The sequence below is a fragment of the Leguminivora glycinivorella genome, chromosome 4 (assembly GCF_023078275.1).
Source record: "Leguminivora glycinivorella isolate SPB_JAAS2020 chromosome 4, LegGlyc_1.1, whole genome shotgun sequence".
Classification (NCBI taxonomy): Eukaryota; Metazoa; Arthropoda; class Insecta; order Lepidoptera; family Tortricidae; genus Leguminivora; species Leguminivora glycinivorella.
Window position 1 is genome coordinate 2,250,895 of NC_062974.1, and position 12,036 is coordinate 2,262,930.

General features: G+C 36.1%; 1 protein-coding gene across 1 annotated transcript in view; it reads left to right on the forward strand.

Moving 5' to 3' along the window:
* The first annotated feature begins 1,158 nt into the window (after window positions 1–1,158).
* LOC125225668 overlaps window positions 1,159–12,036 on the forward strand; it is a 213,004-nt gene continuing 202,126 nt past the window's right edge. Inside the window, exon 1 of the mRNA XM_048129483.1 lies at window positions 1,159–1,201. The gene's annotated coding sequence lies outside the window, so the exon portion shown is untranslated. The remainder of the gene's footprint in view (window positions 1,202–12,036) is intronic.

Here is a 12,036-nt window from a genome sequence, read left to right on the forward strand (position 1 = left end):
GTAGATGTACAGTCATAAGAAAGCTAATAATATAGCAACTACAAGGGGGATATAAGGTTTTTGGCCTTATAAGGTGTGCCCAAATGCCCTCTTGTAAAGGGTTTACCAATTGGAACCTTAGGCCACTGCAGGACTATGTCATAGTCACGTTATAAATCAGATTGTAAGAAATCTTTTACTGCTTGTCATTTCGACATGGTTGCAGAGTGTTCGGGTTCCAATTGGTGACTACTTCCTGAGGTCTGGTCTGGCCCGCCAAATACTTTTGTAATTACATAAATAATAGGAAGGAATATTATACATATTGAGACCAAAATTAATCTTACAAGAGTTACATCTAAAATAGGCTATAATTATGAACTCCGGCACAAATACAGACTTAGAGAGTAAAACGCGGGATGTATAATCCATCCGGATACCCCCAGGTCGGCCGGTACCCCTTTCTCCATCATTATTCGCCACGGTTGGAGGGAGGATGGTCGACAGGGAATAATACCTACTGGGTATCTGGATGGATTATACATCCCGCGGTTTACTCGGTACTCGGTGTCGGGGTTTATAATAATTTCGGGATTTATAATAAGAGCAACGAATTTGGAACATTTGTGTATGCATAAAGGACTGCAACTGTGTGATATTTATGTTGGTCAAATCAAGAATTACCATCATCCGCTCCAATTGAAGTTACTACTTATAGAGCAAAACATGTTGAGAAAATCCTGATTCGTAAAACGTGCATCACCGTGTGACTTTAAACCAATACGATCTTCAGGCTTCAAACCTTCAAGAAAAGGCCGGCAACGCTTTACTGCAAAACATGTTGAGACTACCTTTCACCCTTCTGGTGTTTTGGCTTCAAACCATAGGCGGCAGTGATCGCTTACCATAAGGCGACCTGTCTACTCGTTTGAAAATATGCTAATCACATAAGAAAATATGCTAATTACGGACAGCTAATAGGTGCCTAAATTTACACATTTCCCGTTCCATTTCCAAACAAGCCCCACGTAAGCCTGTACGCAACTTAAAGTAAATACAGCAAATAGTTTGAAATGCATTGTGCATATCAGGACAAAGCCTAGTTGTCTCTGCGCATGTCACGCGAGCGGCGCAGGTCCCGGCGTGACACGGCAGTCCGCGATCAACCGCGCGGCGAAACCCACCTCGCGACCGCTTGCAGCTTTTACCACACCACTTTTTGGTACGTAAATAACATAAAAAACATCTTCCAACACACCCTTGGATAACACTCAATGGTTTGGGGCAGCTGTCAAAGTTTTTTTTAAATTAAAAATGGCGGTAATGCTTCCCGCCTTTTTGCGCCTGTTGCGCGGCTGTTGCATCGTGTTTATGCGTACGGTCTATTATATACTTATTCTGTAGTAGGTACAGTGGTATTGGGATGACGTGCTGTTTTATCAAAGCTCTTTAAATTCTAGTTCGGTATTCGAATTTTGAAACGGTTTTTAGTGCGTTCCACTTGTTGGATTTTTTACGATTTGTAAGTTTTATTACTTACTGTTTTGCGGATTTTACACCTGTATGCATCTAATAATTAAACATGTTAATTTAATCACCATTAAAAATATAATAAAATAATATCATAATTCATAACAATATATTTATAGTCAAGATTCTTACCTTACGTTTTCACTAAATATAAAGTATGTGCTCTAAATTAAAATATCGTAAAACGAGTTAGAAGTGCACCCAAGGAGTTTTTGCAGCAGATGTACAGAAATGTAGTGCGAAAAGCTTTTCAATCGTATTTTTACGGAAACATTTGTATCTGTCATGCTAGTTCAGACAGTGTCAGTATACGGTTCCGTAAAATTACGAAGGAAAAGCTTTTCGCACTATATCTGTATTATAAAGTCCTTATTAAACAATAAACTCCAAAGTCATTTTGAATGCCACCTTGAACACCTTCCCCCACTATGCGTGTCATTCAGCGTTACACGTTCATTTGACCGTGGAAATGTACATAATACCCGACTTGTCTATACTAAACGTAAATGTACAGAGTACCCGACGTACATGTATTGTATATACTGAGCCACTACCATGAAATGAATGATACATTTTGAAATACGATGCGTCAAGAAAAATGTATGACATTTTTGTTTATAGTTTAGTCTACCTCTAGATTAATAAGTAGCTCGTGTGGTGACGAATTAAGAATTTCACCACCCCATTTTTCCCGTAGGTTTCGTAGAAGTCGACTGTGGGATATGGGTTTAGGCGAGAGGCTGTCAACCTGTCACTGCAATGACACAATTTAGTTTATTTGACGTAGCTTTATTTGACGTTCATATGCGCATTGTAATATGCCTACTTGAAAAATAAATATTTCATTTTCATTTTATTTTTTCATTTTCTTTCAACCCGTTAATGGCATTAAAACTCGAGTAGTTTCATGTACTCTGCCGACCCCTTTGTGGGATACAGGTGTGTGTAAGTAACCGTGCGTAAAAGGGCTTTGGAGGCACTGCGTGCGTAGCCGAATGCAGAAACGCTCACGAAACGCTCGTAGATATCTATCGCTATCGCTCGTGCGTATTGGCGCAACAGAGCGTCGTAGAAATGCAATTCGGCTACGGGACCTGTTCACTTACTCCATAAAATATAACATATCCTAAAACGTCAATATAATTTTGAAACTTCTTCATCTCCAGTAATAAGTTTCGATATGCATAGATATAGATGATTGTGATTGTACAGGGTCTGAACACGTAGCAACTGATGTGAATGTAGGTATAATGAGGCCGTTTGAGCCGATCGACGTTCGACATTTCAACCAGCTTCCGTCGTTCAAACCAACGTTCTAATGTCCTACAAATAGGACATAATTATGGCTTACATACATACATACAATCGCGCCTGTATCCCAGAAAGGGGTAGGCAGAACACATGAAACTACTCCAGTTTCAGTGCCAGGAATTAAAAATTTGAAAAAAAAAACAAAATTGTGACCTTGCAGTGATTGGTTGCCAACCTCTCGCCTACGCCGCAATTTAACCCATATACCACAGTCATAATATAATTAATTATGCCATATTATGGATTAATAAAATATCATTTTTCTGAAATTGATGGAATTTATCAAACCTAAGTATTTAAAAGATAGCTAGAAGAAATCCCTGAAGTTAAAGGAAGTTCGTCTTTGTACTGCTTATCCTGCGATATATTTATGTTTTATACAATTAAGAGTTTATACATACATACATACAATCGTCTAAATGAAATTGGAAAAGTACTAGTTTTGAAATTGTGCAATTATATACCTACTAGCTTTTTCCCGCGGCTTCGCTCGCGTTAGAAAGAGACAAAAAGTAGCCTATGTCACTCTCCATCCCTCCAACTATCTCCACTTAAAAAATCACGTCAATTGGTCGCTCCATTTTGCCGTGAAAGACGGACAAACAAACACACACATTTTCCCATTTATAATATTAGTATGGATAGTATGGATTTTTCTTTGTATAACTCGTGTTAAGTTAAAACAACCGTGTTGCTCAGAAGTGCTTATTATCGCTGTTTAAAAATAAACACCTTAAATAAAAGGCTAGTTTCCTACTAGTCAAATCAGCTTCTTTTTAAGAATTGTCAAAACGATTTGCTTATATGGAAATACTATGAAATACTGAGGAGTGACGTCACAGTCAATTCATCTACTTTATATCTTTCTCTTTGACTTATTAAATAGAAATTATGTTTAAACATAACTACTGTCCATGTTTTTCTTCTAATTATGTGGTGCTTTATTTCGTGCATGGCATAAAATATTTTATTTTAAGTATAGGAAACTAGCCTAATGTAGCGTTTAAGATAATGCAAATTTTTGGAATGAAGTTAATATTTTCTCCGTAATAAAAAGTCTGTAACGTAATTGGAAAAGAAAAAAAGATAAGAGAATTTATTCGCTTTCTGATCTGATTAAGCAGCCCATTTTCAAATGAAATAAACGGTCTTCCCGTTATTTTAGTCTTAAAAAATGACAGAACATAAAATAACGTTATATCACTCAAATACTCAGCACATTATGTTACTGTTCGAGATCTTGACAGTCAATGAAAAACCCGTCATCCTCCTTGCGTTATCCCGGCATTTGCCACGGCTCATGGAAGCCTGGGGTCGGCTTTGACAACTAACCCCAAGATTTGGCGTAGACACTAGTTTTTACGAAAGCGATCTTCCAACCCGAAGGGTAAACTAGATCTTATTGGAATTAGTCCGGTTTCCACGCGGTGTTTTCCTTCACCGAAAAGCGACTGGTAAATATCAAAGGAATATGTGCGAAACATAAATTCCGATAAACTCATTGGTGCGAGCCGGGGTTCAAACCCGCGACCTCCAGAACAAATGTAGCACGTACTTACCGCTAGGCAACCAGCGCTGTTAATAAAAAAGCCCGTAAGTATGAGCCAATATCGAGAAGATTGCTCCAAGAAATGATCAAAGCTGAACATTAAGATATATTTTCAATACTTTACGTAATTAAATAAGTCTGTATTGATAGGTATTATATTATAGCGACACAAAGTACTAATATTTTAATAAACAAAAAGCTTTTTTCAGTATTTCTGACAAAATTGGTAAATGGGTTCGATTTTTCTTTTGCACTCGCAAATCATGTTTTGTCTTTGTCAAGAAACAAATAAGAACATCACTGTTTTGAATTTTAAAATATGACATTGTACATTATTTTTAACGTTCTATCAACTGAAATGAAACGATGCTAGAGTATATTTATTAGGTGTGGTAAATACGAGAATTTACACGCAAACGAGATGTTTCTTTCGAGAGTTTTCTTCGGACCCTCGTGTGCTAAAAATAGTACAACTGTACAGCGCATTCATGCCTTACATTTTAATGAACCCCTCTTACTAGATTTAGGCGACTACTTGAGATAGACTTAGCGCGACTTACGTTTGCCATTGTCGTTAATTATGAACATAAAATATTTATACATATTACAATACCTTGACAAGTACGCAAACTTTCTTTATAACGAACAGATACCTAAGGTAACTGAGGGTAAAAAAACTTTGTCACTAGGCAAAGCCTCGAATTTAGAAAACATGCTTACATTTCATATTTTTAAATTAAAGGAAAAATGGAAAAATTTACACCTCTGGCAGGACTCGAACCTGCGACCTCTGAAGGTGTAAATTTTTCCATTTTTCCTTTAATTAAAACATATGTAATATCACTCGCAGACGTTTCTGCATGATAAAATACAAATGCTCACATTATTTACTTAATTTGGAGACATATCCGCTGGAGTTTTTATGCTTTAATTTTCGCTTTTCACTATTGTCAAACTCGATATTACTCCTGCCTATTCCTGGTATCCACTAATAATAATTGAGCCTATACGTCCCACTGCTGGGCACATGCCTCCTCTCACGCATGATGAGATTTAATATTGAATGAATTAATAAGTGAAAAAAGAAAAGCATAATAGATAAGACAACTCGACAACCACTAATTTAGCCCTAATATGAATCTTGTGATGTGATATTAAATACGAGTAGGCTATAGTCAAGCGCGTCAGTTGGTGGACAACATGTGAAGACAGTGATGACGTTATTGACGTTTAAATTATGATTAAATAGTGGTTCAAAAAGTGGAATCTTGAGCGTTGCGAGGGTATCAAGGCACGAACTTTGCCACCGAGTGAAACACAAAATTTTTCACCACAGCCACACCAACACGAACAAAATACTGACTATAAACATCAAAATAAATCAAATCAAATTTATTTAATATTTATGATTCAAAATCATCATTTATAGGTAAAATCTAGCCGCCAGATTGAGATATCAAGTTAAAATTTGTATGAAATTACTTTTCCCCCTTGTGGATAAAATGCAATTTTGGTATCTGTTTTTGAATAGCAAAGAAAGCCTTTACCAGTTGGTGTGGTGAAAATAAATTTGTATTAATGCTACTCTAGTATAAACGTAAAAACTAACACTAACAACTAGTTATAGGAAACTACTAACCAATACGTAAACACTTTAAATGTAAGATTTGGAATAAAAGGCTTTTTTTTTTAAGACGACTCGGCAACCACTAAGGCACTGGTTCCACCAAAGGCGCGTAAGCGATGAGCTATCGGCGGCGATAGAAACGAATAAGATAGTCGCTTCCATGTAAATACAAAAGAGAGCGAGCGATGTATAGTTCATCGTTCGGCGACGATCTATAACTCGCCCGCGCTATCATCAAAACTAGAGATGAGCCGAATATGGACTTTGCCGATTACGAATATTCGGCCGAACATTCGGTTCAGCTCTTACCGAACCGAACATTCGGCCGAATATTCGGTTACGCCATATTTTTAAAGCGAATGTTAAGATTAAACCTATGAAATGATTGATAATTGTTACATACTACAACTATTAGACTTATATTGACCGGGATATAGACCGTGATTACCTTTTTGATTTTTGTCGAGCTCCCGATATTTCCACCCGCTTTCGTCAGTTTTCCGTGATCATGATGCATGCAACTGCGTCGAAATATCGGGAGCTCGACAAAAATCAAAAAGGTAATCACGGTCTATATCCCGGTCAATATAAGTCTAATGAAAATAACCGTGAATCATTCAAAACTCTTATACTACAACTATGTTCTTATGATTTAGTGGATAACTGAAACTTAGTTAAAACAACTCTGAACTCTTCTCAACTCTTAAACTACGGTTTATTTAACTTTTCTACAAAACAATTGTGTTTATATTTTGACGCATATTTAGTAGTTCCTTTGAAAGCTAATAAAATAGGAGCTTATTATGCAATGGAATACGTAAAATCTTCATTAATTATTTACTTTGTTTATTCGGTAAATATTCGACAATGTAACCGAACTATTCGGCCGAATACGAACATTGAAAATCTTGCCGAACATGCCGAATACCGAATATTTACCGAATATTCGGCCCATCTCTAATCAAAACCGTGTCCACATTCAAAATTCATCTTCGCAAATTCATACTGCCTAAGCAGAAAAGCAACACTTAGGCAACCGTGCACACTCACACACATTTACATCTACATTACACGCGAACATTCTAAGACTTTTTATGTTATTTAGTTTCTCATTATCGTCTAAATTGTAATACTTAGTCCATTTACTTAGTGCCACCTAGTCCATCTTCTAGGTCTTACAGAAAACCAGCGTCGCGGAGTGTGCCATGTGGCCCATACCGTGATACCTAGCTGAAGTAAGGACCATTTAGCGCAACTTATATATTTTTGTTTGTAACTAGTTTTAGTTTTAGATAGTTATTGATAATATATATGTTAAACTTTCGTGAGACATATTCAAATAATTAGTTGAAATACGGTTGTACTCACGTTATTATATCGCTATTGCTGCGACATGTTTCGGGCCCATTCGGAGGCCCCTCTTCAGGCATATAGGAGTTCACGCGACGGCTAAACTCCGCAGACTCAACATGTCGCAGCAATAGCGATATAATAATGTGAGTACAATTGTATTTCAATTAATTAGTTATTGATAGGTATGTATTTTGTGCTAATAAATGCTTTTTATTAAATAATTATATCTACTAGGCGACTATGGGATATGGGTTAAATTGTGGCGTAGCGTAGGCGAGGGGCTGGCAACCTGTCACTGCAATGTCACAGTTTCGTTTTCTTTCAACCCCTTATTTGCCAAGAGTGGCACTGAAGCTTTAGTAGTTTCATGTGTTCTGCCTACCCCTTTATGGGATACAGGCGTGATTGTATGTATGTATGTATGTAATTATATCTTTCTTTTTATTTCATCGCGCAGGGACCTATCAGCTAATAGCTCATCGCTTATTTCGCTCGCTTTTGGTGGGTGCAGTGCCTAAAACAGTAAAATACTAATCAGCTTAGCGATACGATTCCACTAATTGGAATAGAAACTGAATAATTATACTACTCATTAATGGACTAAGAGGATTGCTGAAGCCAATTAAATTCTAGTGATGTTTCTTTCATTAGGTACTTAAATGGTGCTTGTGATACAATTAGGTTTGGATTTTACGTTTTGAATCTGTTTTACGAGTGTAATTTAATTACTTGACTTGGTTTACTCAAGTAATGTTAGATTAATGTTTTTATTTACTATGTACAACAGTACAATACAGTGGCTCAACATGGGCTCAACCTATAATATCGTATCAGATATTTTTGCAGCCTTAGAAGAGTAACATATTATTGCTAATGACTTTACCTACCTATATTATGATTTTTTACATTTCGCCTGGTACGGGCATTTCTATGTAAATTTTTACCTCCAACTTTCATTTTACCTCTAGATAATTTATTTTTATTGTCTTCGGTTACCGCGATAGTTACACATGAAATAAAACTATGGAAACGGATTAAATCGCGTATAATTTATTTTTGTTTATTCCATCATTTCCATTTTCACTCAGAATCACAAGTTCTGCAAAAACAATCCACTTATGTTTCGAAACTCTATGAACTTTAGTATTTTATGAAATAAAACAATCAGTGAAGGTAAAAGTTTTATAACACACAAAAATGATGGAAAATTACACTTTCTAAATTTAGCATAAAAAGAAACAAACAAGACTGACCGCAACATGTTATAACAAAGTTGTAAACTTCCAACAAATCCCCTTATGTTTTTTTGCTTGAAAAAATCACAAAGGAATACCCCACAGACAATTTCACCTAATTCACATCCGGCCAAATTTCTACCAACATTAATGACCCAATTGGACTGAGAATTTTACGAAATTGTGCCGCGAAATTGTAAAACTCGGAGGCCTATTCTGTTGCCAACAATGTTGTTTTCTGGTTATTTTGATACGAAGTTGAATCATCGGAATAACAACTCTGGAAGCTGCCAATAACATACTGAGGTGCGACTTTTTGGTGACTTAATAAACTATCAAATTTAAAATTATGACTATAAACTAACTAAATAAAGTTACAAATAAAAATCGCATCCCAAGTTACTGCTGCTGGGCACTGTGCCAAAAGGTTGCTCGCATTGTCGCGTTAGATGGCAATGGTGTCAAGTAAAATATTTATATTTATTATAATATTTATTTAAAATATTTGTATTAGGTTCGCCATATTTTGTGCAAAAAATATTTGATCAGCGCCCCACAATTGCTAATGCTTGTAATAGAGTATGTGCCTTTCATAGTTTTCGTGAAGATTGAAAAACATTAATACTGGGGAGATAAAGCTGGGAGGAAAGAGGAGAAACATCAACTCTTCGGCGTGTTTTGACTTCTATTCATACTTATAAACGGCAAAGCTACTTGCATGCAGTTTCATGTGTTTCAAAACAACGTAATGGCATGAGAGTTCTCACTTCGTGTAAATGGGTCTTATCTTGAAATGGCCCGTTACATGACTGAAGATCTTATCAAAATACGATCCTTATCAAATAGTTGAAAACAGAATGCGCCTCCGCATCCTGAGGGCAGGGATTAAGTATATTTACAACTTTATTTAACTTTATGTTCAGGCTTGTTTTGGGGTGAATATTTGCAAGTATTTTTCTATTTTCTTACAACCTAATATATTCTTATTAAAAATGCATGGTGCCTGAAAAATTAAAAAAAGCGTTTCACGGTAACTTAGGTGGTTAATTTTTTATTTTAGCAATTTATTTGTTAATTAACAAACAAGGCTGCAAGTTTTCATTAACACAAATCGTTGCAGCCGTTTTAAAAATAAAGTTTTATTTTTGCTCACTCAGTTGTCGAAGTCTAGTACATTTTTGCCACTAAAATGTATTACGTGGTATAAAAAATGTATAACTAAATAATATTTTTTAAGTACAGACGGTAACTGGGGAAGAAAACTAATCAAAATATTTTCCACGTCTTACAATGTAACTTGTACATAATTATGATCAAATTCTTACCTTCTGTAGATTTTTGTAATACATATAATACTAGCCTTTGCCCGCTCGCGTTAGAAAGAGACAAAAAGTAGCCTATGTCACTCTCCATCCCTTCAACTATCTCCATTTAAAAAATCACGTCAATTCGTCGCTCCGTTTTGCCGTGAAAGACGGACAAACAAACAGACACACGTTCCCATTTATAATATTAGTGTGGATTACACATTTTTTTATCTTAACCTCGTAAACAAATGAAAAATTCAGAATTTGCCACTGAAATATGAACCTTTACTCTAGGGAATAGAGCTAATTTTGGTTTTGTTTGAAAATTTAACAAACCAAAACAAATGGGACTCTGTTCCAATTGAATCTTATACTATTAAACGAGCAATTCTTGTATATTTATTTATTTATTTATCTATTTATTTATTTATACCGACGATCTCGGGAACCGCTCTAACGATTTCGCTGAAATTTGTTATGTGGGGGTTTTCGTGGGTGAAAAATCGATCTAACATATCCTTAGGTCCCGGAAAACGCGAATTTTCGAGTTTTCACGCGTTTTTCTTCGCACGCCATCTCGTGTGGAGTAGTTGTATTGTTGAGACAGAAGTCTTTCGGTCGATGTAAGTATTATTTACTTCAAAGACTAGATGGCGACACAGGTCAAGGCTAACACGAATAGAAAAATACACTCTGAGCTTTTGTGACGAAACGCGCGCCATCTCGTGTGGAGTAGTTGTGTTGTTAAGACTGAGAGTTCTTTCGATTGATCGATGTAGGTACTATTTATTTTCCAACTAGATGGCGACACAGGTCAAGGATACGAAACAGAACCGAGCGAAGCTCGGTCGCCCAGATATATGATTTAAATTTCATCGAACTGAATAAGTACTATAGGTAGGACCTTGGCCCTTAGGAGGTTAAGCTATAAATTAAGCCTCCGCGTTAAAATATTCCTTCTAGAACATTTTACCATAAAGAAAAATCTTAATTGAAACGCAAACAATGTAGAACCATTAGAAGTTCCCTACAATGCCACGACAAGCCCTTTCTGTTCAAATGATTGTTAGTTTAAATGCCAGTTTGCCCTTGAAAAGGCTAGCACGTGATCGTCCATAAATCAACAAATTCAATTCGGTCAAAGTTCCGAAATGTCGGATACAAAAGTTTTATAACCGAGATTTAGACAGGTCTCACCAAAAACGAGTAAGTGATGCGCAGGGCCCGTAACTTTCATGCCGATGACATCAATTTGACGTCACGCTGCATATAGAGTTTTATTTAATAATTAATCATTATTCATTAATCATTTTAATCATGACTTCAAAGCTGGGCTATTCATACGTGAAATAATTAATACCCTACTTGATACATCAAAATTATTTGTTTATTTTTGATACATACATATTAATTATATAGTTTTGTTACCACATTTCAATAAATTATAAAAACAAAACAAATTGTTTCATTTTCGTTTCACGTATCAAGTAGGTATTAGTTATTCCACGTAGGAATGGCTTACTTTGGAAGTCATTTGTACATGATTAAATTGATTGAAAACTATTTGAATCACCTATATGCAGCGTGACGTCAAATTGATGTCATCGGCATGAAAGTTACGGGCCCTGGTGATGAGCTATCGGTGATAGAAACGAGTTGAGAAATAAAAGAGTCGCTCCCATGTAAATAAAAAGAGAGATAGACAGAGAGAGAAAGAGAGGGAGCGATTTATAGTTCATCGCTCGGCGAGGAACTATAACTCGCTCGTGCTATCATTGCGTCTCTTTTATTTACACGGGAGCGACTATCTTTTGTTCGTGATAGCTCATCGCTTACTGTTACTGGCTTTTAGTGGGACCAGTGCCTTACCCTCGAAAACCTTTCTACTTGAGTTGACCCTTTTTAAAGTATATTTCGTAATTAAATGAATTAATTACTCATGTTTCCCGAGCTTGCGTGTTCAAAATTACATTGGAACAAGGTTCTGAACTGAGTATCTACCAAGGCTTTGTACGTTTTAGAATAGCGTAAATGTCACGCAAGATGTATACTGTATAGGTATAATTGTTGGTTCTAGTATGTACCTAACAATTTTGGACTGGCTGTTCACATTCTTCATACAATTTTTCCTACTCGTCGACTTTA